We start from the raw sequence: 12,517 nt of genomic DNA, 5'->3' as shown, positions 1-12,517 counted from the left end.
AGCATCGGTTATAGAGAACATACGTTGCGTGAGACAAGGCCTGAACAGATCTGGGTTATCGTGCAGTATGACTCAGACTCCGTCTGGGGAACATCTGATGGTAGCTCGGAAATGTTTTAGTAAATCAAGACCCATAATAGCGTCGGGGGTGTTGGAGGAGAGCAGAAACGTTGTGTCAGTGGTGTTATTTTCCAAGTCAAAGGAGATTGGTGCGGACAAGGGATTAGTGGAGGGCGTTCCATCGAAGCCTATTGAGGTTACGTGTGAGCCAGACAAGGGTGCCCTCGGAATCAGTCGTTTAGATAATGCACTACGTGTCGCCCCGGTATCTACCAAAAATGGAGACTTTGTGCCCAGGACCTTAGCAGTGACGTAAGGACCTTGCTGGTCAACACGGAGTTCGACTGGATCCCTCCCTTGCCCCTGGCGGTCCTATGCGAAGTCATGGGCGTTTTCATAGTCGGACTGCTGACACTGGTTCTGTCGGGGGCGGTCAAAGGTGTTTGGTCTGCCTGGCCTGTCGTTGGTGGTGTCGTTCGTGTACCCTCGTCCCTGTCCTCTATTTCTGGGGCTATTTGCTATGTCTCTTGTGTCCCTATTCTTGTTCATATCCAGAAGGACCGGGCACTGGGATTTCCAGTGTCCAAACCCTTTGCAGAACGCGCACTGATTCTCGTCTAAGTCCCTGCGTCCACCGTAGGGTGTGGGTGCATGGTCTCTAGGGGGTAGTTTTCTAGGAGCAGTCGGTTGGTAATTTCCCTTGGGAGGTTCCCTTCCTATGGTCACCCCTTGCAGCTGTGCGATCATTACCCTTTCCTTCAGTTGCTTTTTCTTTCTCTCGGACGCCCTATCGTTCTCATTCTTTTGGTGTTCGTAGTACTGGGCCATCTGGAGGATAGCCGCGGGTTTGGAGGCTGCCCAACTACTCTCGCTGGTCTGTAACTTCTGGGAGATGTCCTGCGACAGACCCTTCACATAATTCTGGACAAAGAGGTGGTGTCCGGTTGCAGTGGCCATGTCCTGGCTACTATAATCGGAAAACACTGTTTCGAATCGAGAGAAGTATTCGAACACATCCTCCTGGGGTTTCTGGCGGCAAGCCGTCACTATCGACCAGTCTACCTTCCTTTCTGGGATTAGGGTCTTCAATTTCTGTACAATCTTGTCTGGGAGTTCCAATATGGCCTTTAGAGGTTTCTGTCCAGGTCCTCGCTGTTTGTCTATGGTATCGAGTTGTGCCCAGGTATATCCGAACGGCTCAGCGTGGTCGACTTTCCGGATTTGCTTCCACACATCCGCCGGCAGACACAACCCGAAGAACAAATCGATATCCGCCAAGGTCATTATAGTTGAACCTAAGGCCGTACCTAGTTCTGTGTAAAAGGCAGTCGGGTTCTTTCTTAAGTCGGGTAGGGTTTTTCTAAAGGTCAAGATGTCTTGTCGGTCCCATGGCTGATAGACCCAGTTATATACAACCCTTCCCTTCGCATCTTGGTGGTTGATGTCGTCGTGTGTTCCCTGACCTCGTGGGGGGACCTAGTAAGGAGCAGCTTCCTTGATGGGCATCATGGTATCAGCTTTTCCTGCCTGGGGTTCAGTCGCTATGGGGGTCTCTGCCTTGGTTGTCTGTCTGTGTTCTTTAAGATGCCAGAAGACTTCGAGTGTACGAGTGAAGAGGTCCGTTACATCGCTCTCTCCCCCCTCCCCAATATCTACCTTCCTATACAAGGTCGCTAAGCCTTCGGGACCTCGATCTTGGTACCTATCCTCATAGGCATTCAGGGTGTGATAACAAAGTCGTACGACAAAGTGTTGTCTGTGGTTGTCGGCATGCGAGTTATACATGTCTGTTACATACTCCTCACTTTCCTTCCGTTCTACTAGTGTTCTTACTACCTTATCGATTTTGGCTCGTTCATCCTTTGTTAGTCGATTCACTCTGGCGGAATCCCTCTTTCTCATCTCAGGGTCATCTAACGTTATTGCTAACGTTGTGTTCAGTACAAGTGGCTCGGCCGGCGCGGAGGCCGTGAGGACCGAGGCCCTGGTACTGCTTTCGCTTGAGTTCGGGGGTTGCGGGTGCTGCACTATGGGTTGGGAGGGAGCATATGGAGGGCGCATGTAGATGATCGGGGGATCTAATAGTAATTCGTCATTCACTCGTTGCTTGGAAGGTAACTCAGGGTAGAGCGTAGAGGAGGTCCTAACAGGGCACTGGCCTGATGTTTCAAACTCTTGTTTTAGTTTAGCTTCCTTTCTCTCCTTTATCTCTTCCTCTAACTTTCTAGCGGCAAGGTGAGCTGCCTTACGCAATTCCTTTTCTGCTTTTACTTCTTCCCTCTTTTTTTGTTGTGTTGCTTCTTTGCGCCACATGCCGATACTGTCAAGCATAGTAGGCGTCGTTTTATTACTACGTAGAGCTATTTCTAGCGTTTCTATTTTATGATCATCAAAGGATCCCATCAGTGGCCACTGACTCTCGGGGTCCTTCTTTGTATATTTATGCCATAGTTTGCTATAAGCTACGGCGACTAGTCCATATTTAGTAAACATGTCCTTATTAGGGGTGCCTTCCAGTGGAGCCGGATGGTTCATCTCTAATAAGCGGTCCGGGCATAACCAACTACCAATCAGTGGGGAGAAGATAGGCATGACGGGTTACAACGGGGACAAAAGTCTGCACTACCTATCTTTTCACTGCTTGCTGCCTGCTAGATAGAATATCTCTATTCTACGTTATTTGCAAGTAGAGAATACCTCCAAAGAACCAATATCGAACAACCAGTGTTCGGACAATCAATCAATCAAATGGTGAGAAAGAGATAGGCACGACGGGTTACAACGGGGACAAAAGTCTGCGTTACCTACCCTTCACTATTTGCAAAGACTAGACAGAATATTTCTATTCTTCGTTAGTTGCAAACAGAGAATATCTCAAAGAACCAATATTCTTCAAAACAATCAATGTTCGGACAATCAATCAGTGGGAGAAAAAAATAGGCATGACAGATTACAAAGGGGGACAAAAGTCCGCATTACCTACCCTTCACTGTCTGCAAAGGGAGAGAGAGTATTTCTACTCTTCCCCGTTTGTAGGCAGTGAATATCTCAAAAAGAACAATCAAATAAGCAATACTAGTATTTTCAATCAATCAATCAATCGTTTCGCAATTTGTCGTGTTACACGACCTTACCCGGACCGCATGGACAGTTTCTCGTCTTCCGCCTCCAGCGCCCATTCGTCCTCTACTCTCCGTATTTGCCGCGGCACTCCTGATGGTTCCCAGTCAGGACCGTAGATCACTCGAGAGAGGTCTGTTCGGAACCAGTGAAGTTCGGATGATCGGCTGCCAGACGAGGGTCTATCAGGCAGGAGCTCTTCCCGATCGTTGCAGTCGTTCACTTTGTCGTCAGGACCTCTCCCACTGGATCCACGTGTCGCTGATGGGCCCCACGCTTGGGACGCCAATTGTTAAATGGTAGCGGCACCTTCAGTCGATAACCTTCAAGTATTGCCCGGCGGTAATCGCCTCTTATACCATTCGATAATTAACCAACAAAAGAGGCAGGCACCGGAGACTGGAAGGCAGGAAACAAAGTTTTATTCCGTCGGAGCAGAACACGTCAGATCGGACAGCAAGGTATCGTCTCGAGGTGCTCTAACCACATCTCTGAGGCCTGGCCTCTTATACACAGGTTTATTGCTTTATTACACGTGATACATTCTTGTTGAGACTTTGATGTACGGAAAGACATCCTTGGAATCCCCACTTCAAGCTTGTTCCCACACATATCTACAGTAGAAGTCCCCACCCCACCCACAGTAGGAGATGGCTATCACACAGCTGGACATTCCGCCAATTCCTGGGGGTGTGTGCGACTGGTCGGGTCTCAGGGGGTGGGGGCCTTGATCTACTGTAATCCCTTTGATGTGAGGTGTTTCCCTTACAGTAGGGGCAATAAACTGCATCCGCAGGGCTAGGTGATGGCCTGGGATCGGTTCGGACAATCGGGCGCAGAGGAAGGGGGTTATCAAAAGGATGTATGACCATGTATGGGATGAAAGGAGGTGTTGGTCAGGCGCGGGATGTGGTTCCATGGCAGGGTCGCGCAGAAGGAGAGGGTTTATGGCCCATGTATGAGAGAGCGGGGGGTGGCCGGCGCGCGGGGGACGTTTGCAGCGCCTGAGGGGCACGCTGGCAATCGGCAATGAGACCATGGTGCCTAAAATGGCCGTCGCGCGTTTTCTGCGTGTGGCGCTTGGGGAGAGACAAGATGGCGCAGATAATGTTCAGATACGAACTAAATTTCCACACTTAGTCATCCGTTTTTTTCGGAAAAGGTTACTGAGAAACAAAACAGCTACTCTGGGAGAGACTACACTTATAAAGAACCAAGAAAAACCAAGAAGAAGTGCTGGGTTTAATTGTATTTGAGCAACAACAGGTCCTGACTAGAGAAAATCCATTCTATGAGTCAATCCGCTTATGGAAGCGGTATATTGACGACGTTCTAGTCATCTGGCGGGGCAATTCAGAGTATATCACTTGTTTTAAAGACTGGCTTAATACACGGAACAATTTTCTAAAGTTCACTGTAGAAGCAGACAAAGAAAGAATAGCGTTTCTAGACCTGTCCATCTTCAGCACACCTACGGGACTGCAAAGTGAATTATATCGAAAACCAATGGCTCGTAATTCACTTCTTCGTTTTGATAGTCAACATCCGAAATCTCTTCGAGAAAATTTGCCATATGGTCAGTTCCTCCGGGTTCGGAGAAACTGTTCCACCTTGGACAAATTTGAAGAACACTCAGCAAAACTTGCTGAACAACTCAAAGAAAAACAATACCCCAAAAGATTAATCAGACAAGCTCACAAAAGAGCTCTTAATAACAATTGAGAGGCCTTATTAGAACTCTCTGTAGCAAAACCACCATTAGAACGCCACACTTTTGTAAGCACTTTTAGTTCCCTCACCAATGACATACAAAAAACTGTCAGAAAACATTGGCGCATTTTGAACTGCTGCACAGACAAGATATCACTGCCTCTGTTTTCATTAAAAAGAGGCAGAAATCTGAGAGATAAACTTGTCCACACACGACCTTTTGGCAACAAACCTCGTGTAGTAGGCACATTGTAGGACTTACTGGCAGTACAAGGCCATCATCCATGTGGCTCTTGTGCCATATGTCCCCAAACTCGACAGTCAAAATCTGTGAATATTGGAACAAATCGACCCTCGATTCAAAGATATTTAACCAACTGTAATAGTGATAATCTAATATATCTTATTACATGCCCCTGCAATTCACGATACGTTGGTATGACAACTAGAAAAGTGAAATTACGAATGCTGAAACATAAAAGCACATTCAGGTGTAAAAAAACAATGACCAAGTTAACAAGACACTTTGTAGATCAAGCTCACAGTGCAGATGATTTTTTATGGACTGTATTGGAGAAACCTTTCATTCCGGTCCATATCAGTTACATATCTAATTTTCTCTTACTACGAGAACAGAAGTGGATATATAAATTATCCAGTGATACCCAAGGACTGAATGATGCAATACCATGGGTCTCTCTTCATAGACGATAATGACAATTGCAACAATGTGATAATAAACGAACATCGATCAGCCTCTGTTTAGATCTGAGAGCTGAAATGGTTAACAAAGTCCTTATAATGCATCATTTCTCTAGCATTGATCAAATAATGACTAAACCATTTGCATCCTGGCACTCTAACCGTAGCTGTTTATGTGAGCTAACATATATTTAAACATACCCCGCTAATATAGCGTTTTTCTCTCCAACTGTTATAAGCTCCTAGCAAGTACGAGACAACATCCTCGATTAATAATGAATAGGGTCCTTTTCTTGACAACATTTTTTTTTGTATGAACTATGTTACTTTATTAGAGACAGAATCATAGAGATAATTATCATTATTATTGACGGTAAGGTTCACATCTCTAGAACTTTCCCCGTTAAGGACTACCAATTCCAAGCCTAGTAACATCATTCAGTAGTTCTTAATCTTATATTAGGGCCAGCTAAGACATTTATTATTACGATCACTATGCTGTCATAGAAATTGAAACACTGTGTGCATCAAGCAATACAAACTTATACAGATGACGCGCAGCCGTCAAGATCGCTGAGATTCGAGATAGCAACATACGCTATTTTTAGCCTACTCCAGACACAATCTTTTGTAAGCCCACGCGAAGGATAATGCAGACGAGAAGATCGCTTTTATTGAGATAGCACGTTGATCTCAATTTACTTTTTAAACTTTATCAACATTTGAGAAAGTCACAAAACACACCCGTTGAGTGGATCCATGAGGCCAAAAACTACAATTTCCGACATGAGTGACGTAATTATGTAGTTTATTATGATGTTTTTTTCCAGCGACTACCCAGCGTAAATGCACTCCACCTGGGGCGTTTCCAACAGTTAAAAACAATGGCTGGTTACCGTCCTCGTTACCTCCATTCCAACTATGTCGAAACACGAGGCAACGACGGACAGGTAAGGTTTAAACCCAGCACTTTTTCTTGGTGTTTCTTGGTTCTTTATAAGTGTAGTCTCTCCCAGAGTAGCTGTTTTGTTTCTCAGTAACCTTTTCCGAAAAAAACGGATGACTAAGCGGTGATACCAAGATCTTACACTGATCTTATTGGTAGTACATTACTCTGTGCCTAAAGACACTACTACTTCTTAAGCTGTACAAAGCAGGGTGCCGTTCCGTGTTGGTAGACACAATCAACTACTAAGTCTCCACGATACGGACATCATTCCGATAAGAGATATGACTATACTTGAACGTAATCTGGGATATTATTGGATGTTCACTATATTTTGCTAACTTTGAGACAACGTGAATGCGTATTTTCATACTTTCCCACAAATTGCAGAGAACATATGTTCCAAGATGTGGGGTACTATTTCTGTGACACTAAACGTAGATAGATGACTGGAGTTCATCAAAGAGCCTTACGCCATTTTAGCCATTTAAGAGGTGAATGTTGTAACACACTATCCATTAGGGACACACTTGATTGACACTTAATAGTTTCAAGTGATAAAGGTGATTAAGACACCAGTATAAAACGCATTGAATTCAGTTTTTATTTTCATTATTACTATTTTCTCATTCTTTTTATGTGTACCTTTATGGACGCATTACAGAGCGGGGCCTCATTGACAAGAGCTGGAGCTGGGTGAGGTGAGGTATATTCCTTGTATTTAACAGGTGAGAATTGGACGTTATGTGTGTAAAGACCGCTCTAAGATAATAAGAATAACTGTATTCTAAGACACAGATATGACTTCTATTAAATTTGCAATCTCATTTTTGTTTTAGATGTTCAACACATCTTGTAAATACTGGGGACCATCTGTATGTGTTTTTACCTCTATATATTCAAATGAATTATTGCAGTAGCGGAGAACGTATTACAGCGAGGTCCTGAAGAAAGCCTGGGAGAGGTATCCCGTTGGCTGAAACATGTCGACCCAATACTAGCAGTGACTGGTTTGAACTGCTTTTTCTTGCACTAGCTTTATATAGGAAAGCAATTGAGATAACTGACATGAATAGACTTTAGTTTCTCTTGCTGATCCTATTTTACTCACACTTTGGTTTGCACTGCACTACTTTCATCTGAAAATGATTTTGAAAGGCTTTAGTATTTAATTTTGACCTATTCTCAAGGTCTTTCATTTTCCTCTGTTAAGAACCTAATGAGAGGATACAACTCGTTCAATACTCCACCAATGATTAAACAAGGAGGAGATCATATGAGTTGTTTGGTAAACCCAAATGACGACACTGGCCACTTTGGTGAAATGATGGGAAACCAATAATCCTGTTTAGGTTCCTATCATTCTTTTCTGGTTTGTTTTCTTTTCTTCTTTTGTGATTGCATTTTGAGTACTAGTACCTTTTGTGCTTGTAATTGTCCAAAATCAACAGTTGCACTTACAGACCACAGATTATCTCTAATGTTTTGTGAATCATTGAATAGGGGGATCTAATCCGTTGTGTCTAAAAATCCCCTTAGACCCTTCATTGTATTTTCTTACCATTATTTCTTGCACAACCTGGTGCTTCATGGGTAGAATGGAAGAACAGGGCATTTTTCCAGGATGTGCAGAGAAGGATAATGTCAAGGGGAAAGTAGCTGTGGTGATGGTTGATTCAATTGCCATTTGTGGGTGTGTGTCTGGTTACAGTGTTATGCGTTGCTGATATACAGACCACTGGTGAGGGGATGGGAAGGTTGAAAAGGCTCAGAGCTGAGTTCACCATTAAAAACAAGGTGATGGAGCTAATGGTGGATTTGGGTACACTTTATACCATCATCCTTAAGAGCTTGTTACTTAGGGAATGGCCAACGGCATGTTTGTTGTCAAAGGACATTAACCCAGGGGGCTATCAGAGTGAACAAGTTGACATCATTGGTTACATGAAAACTGACATTAAATACCTCCCATCCTAGGTTGGTATCACCAACATGACCTCCAAATTGTTATAAACAAAAGAGCCCCTACTCAGGTTATGGTTGTGGAAGACATCTCACTGGTATGTATTTTACAAGGAGCGAACACAGTTTTCTGGAAGGAGATGGGTGAGTTGAAATGGTATGTGCATGAGATAAAATTGAAGCATGGTGCTGTCCCTGTTCAGCATAAGGTCAGGAGGCTGACCGTTTTGGTGAGGGAGGATATCAAGAAAATGTTGGAGGGGATGCTAGAGAGTGGAGTGATCCAACCCATCAAGACTTCCAATTGGATTTCTCTGGTTGTGATCACTAAGAAGAAAGATGGGAAGTTATGATTCTGTGTGGATTTAAGAGGGCTAAATCAGAATATTGTGATGGATAATTTCCCCCTGCCCAACGTTAATTAACGGATCTTATAACTCATGGGAGGAAAGTTTTTCTCCAAGCTCAATCTCAGACATGCCTATCACTAAATATGTCTCCAAGGTCTTTCCAAGGCCCTAATGTCATTCATCACCGTGGAAGGCACTTACCAGTTTAATAGGATGCCATTTTGGGTTATCATCTGCGGCAAGTGTCTTCAAGAGAATGATGAGTGAGATTTTTAGGGGTTTGGACAGCGTCATCTATTTCCAGGATGACATATTAGTGTTTGTGGTATAGTGGAGAATCACAACGCAACGTTGAAGTTGACTTTGGATCATTTGTCTGAGTCATGGATGACAATAAAACAAGATAAATGCACATTTTTTGTGAAAGAGATTGAATACCTTGGACACACTCTTTCTCCTGCTGGTGTCAGGCCTGAGAGTGACTTGTTAGCGGCTATTAGGTCTGTACCATTGCCTAGGGATAAAGAGCAGTTGCGCTCTTTCCTAGGATTGGTAGAGTACTATTCAAAATTTGTTAGAGATTTTGCCTCCAAGACAGAGTGTCTGAAAGCTTTGATGTGAAAAGAGGTGTGTTTTGAGTGGAGTCTAAAGCAACAGCAATGTTTTCAACAGATCAAAGATGAGGTGTGCAGGGCACATTTTTTCGTTCCGTTTGATACAACGAACACCGGCGCAGTATTGTCTCAAATGCTTGGCTCCTGTGAAAAAACAGTTGCGTTTGCCTTGCGCTCTCTAACGGAGACAGAGCATTATTATGCTGTCATCAAGATAAAGGCTTTAGCTGTGGCATGAGGTTTAGAGTATATCTGTACTTATGTTTGGGGATGCCATGTCACAGTGCATACTGATCACAAAACTGTGTTGAAAAGTTTGCATCAAGGTGGTACAGGAAAGGGGTCAGCTAGATTGTCAAGGTTGGCCTCACATTTGTAGGAGTACGATTATTGCACAGAATGTATATCTGGTTCGAAAAATGTCCAAGCAAATTGTCTTCCGTGACTGTTGCTAGTATAGAGACAGGTGGATGAATGAGCGTGATTTACAGTGAACAAGAAAGGGCTGTAGCAAGCGTTGATGATGTAATCAGGTGGAGTAATGATGTGGTGGTGGCTGAAGTTGAGTGGGCTGATGCAATGAAGAAGGATGGCATTTTAAGGAAACTTATGACTATGATAAGAAAAGGTGGAGAAGAGAGAGTACTCTGCCAGTAACCTGAAGACCGTACAGTAAAGTTCTTGATGAACTTTCTGTAGTAAGGGGCATGTTGGTGATGCGTGGATGAGAATGGTTCCTCTCAGTGATGTACATAAAAGGCTGTTTGACATAGCTCATGAGGGACACTTGGGGCAGACTGTCACTACGAAACACCTTAGAAAAGAATCTTGGTGGCCAGCTATGGACAGTGATATTGTTACTTGGGTGGAAAGGTGCAAAGAAAATGAGAAAGGGCTGAAGGTTGGTGCTAAATCTGTCAGTGGCAGTATACATGATCCCTGAAGTTCATGGGACAGTGTGTGCATGGACTTCATTGGCCCTATGTCTAGTATTGGTCGTGGTAAAAGATTTGCCATGGTTATGGTCGACGTTTATTCAAGATGGTTGGTAGTTAAATTCTTGAATGAAATTACCATGCTGTCAACCATCGGAGCTTTACGTGAGGTTTTCAAAGAGAAAAGGCTATCTTGTACTCATTACTGACAAGGGTACCCAATTAATGTCAGGAGAGAAGAAATACTTCTTAGTGTCATGTGGGGTGAGGCATTCACACACTGCTTTGTACAATCATTGGACCAACGGTTTTTTGGAAAGAGCAAATCACATGATTAAAGGGGCTGTACAGTTGGCAGAGGCCAATAAATTGGATGTGGAGGATATCATTTCTGTTCTTGTTTGGGCTTATAGTACTACAGAAAACTCTGCTGCTGGTGAGTTTCCTTTTTACTTATTGAGAGGTAGGAAACCTGTTTCCAAGCTTTGTCCTTCATGGATGTAAGGTTTGATTGAAGGAAAACATTCAGGGCCCAGCAGTCCTCACCCTGATGGCATTGTGAGCCCGAGAATTGTGTCTGATGATTGGGTAAAAATCAAGTCTGGTTTGAGGAAAAAAAGGTTTTGTAGTTTCTGTGGTCCTTTTCAGGTGAAGAAGGTTTACAGATGGCATGTTGTGTTATGCAATGGTGAATGGTGAAACTTGAGGAGAGTAGCCAAGTATGGTATTCAAGAGTGTATAAGAGGGAGCGATCATGGTGAGGGTTGCAGCGGCTTTATGCTCATGGAGGTTGATGAGATAGTGAATGCAGTTTGGGTATGGAGCATAGCACTTGATGTGAGAGTGGTGGTGGTGCCTGTCTGTGTGTTGTTCCTGTTGATGGTAGAAGGGGTTGGAGTGGGGTCCGTAGAATTCCTAGGCCAACAAGAGCACCTACCTACTTGCTAGACTATGTTCATTGATTATTTCCTGTGTTCGTGCTGGTTGTTCTTTCATATGCCCACCCTTTGATTTTCTTTTCTAATAACTTTGTTCTTTCTTTTATATGGCAAGTATGTGCCCTGCGTCAACATAGGAAGAAAGTATGCTTGGTTATGATATTTTTACCTTTAATGTTATGTTTTATGTGTTGCACTACATCCTACCCTTTTTCATGTGCTTTTTCCCTGGGTATGTTTCCTGGATTTCACAAGATTTCTTTCCTGTATATTAACAGAAGGGGATGTGTTGTGATGTATCCTTAAGCCTCGTGGGGACAGCATCCTCATGGGTATCCTGAGAGTTCTCATTCTATCTTGTTCTGTGTCGGAGTGGCGTTCTGTTCACCATCTGTTGTTGCAGCGTGGCAGATGGCGCACTGTATTGAGAGTTGTTGGCTTGATGAAAAAAGGGCTGAAACATTCATCTAGTGTGTGGACCCGTTACTACAACACCCTAAGTGTGGCGGGTATGCCCAGACGTGGGTCCATGCTCACTGTGCCACTGAAACCATGCTATACCTGGATGAAGAGCCCTAATCAGGCCAAAGCCAGTCCTGGGCTGCTTATGTTGTGGTTCAGGGAGGACCTGGACTAGTAGTTTGGGCTGGATTATTTCCAATGGAGCAGGGTCAAGACTAATTTGCATTAGGTGCGGGTGGAATTGGCGGAGTTGCATTCTGCGGAATTCCGCAGAGTTGCATTAAATTTCCCCGAGATTCCCAGGAATTCCACAAAGGAGCAGAGCCAAGTGCATACCCCTCAGTTCCCTTATATAAGTATGTACCAGCAACAGGGGATATACATTGCACTGCAGTGACTGGAAGAGAGAGCAGTCCCTTTATGTTTAAATCACTGCAGATTAAAGTTTAAACTGCAGTGAATTCTAAATCACAGTTCCTTCTTTCAGCCTTGTTTAAAAACCAATTACAGTGCTGATTGATTCCGCCGACTGAGTGTTGATATTTATTATTAATTCCCTGTTACATGAGTAACGCAAAATTACTAAATTCCTCTAATTCCCTCCCTCCCCCCAATTTGCATATGGCTCTGTCGAAACTGAAGTGGCATGATGGGTGAAAAATGATGGACTGAGATGAAGCCCGAGCAATAACCCGTGGTTGAGATTAATCAAGCATTC

This window comes from Triturus cristatus, chromosome 4_1 (assembly GCF_964204655.1).
Source record: "Triturus cristatus chromosome 4_1, aTriCri1.1, whole genome shotgun sequence".
Lineage (NCBI taxonomy): Eukaryota > Metazoa > Chordata > Amphibia > Caudata > Salamandridae > Triturus > Triturus cristatus.
This window is presented reverse-complemented; position numbering follows the sequence as displayed.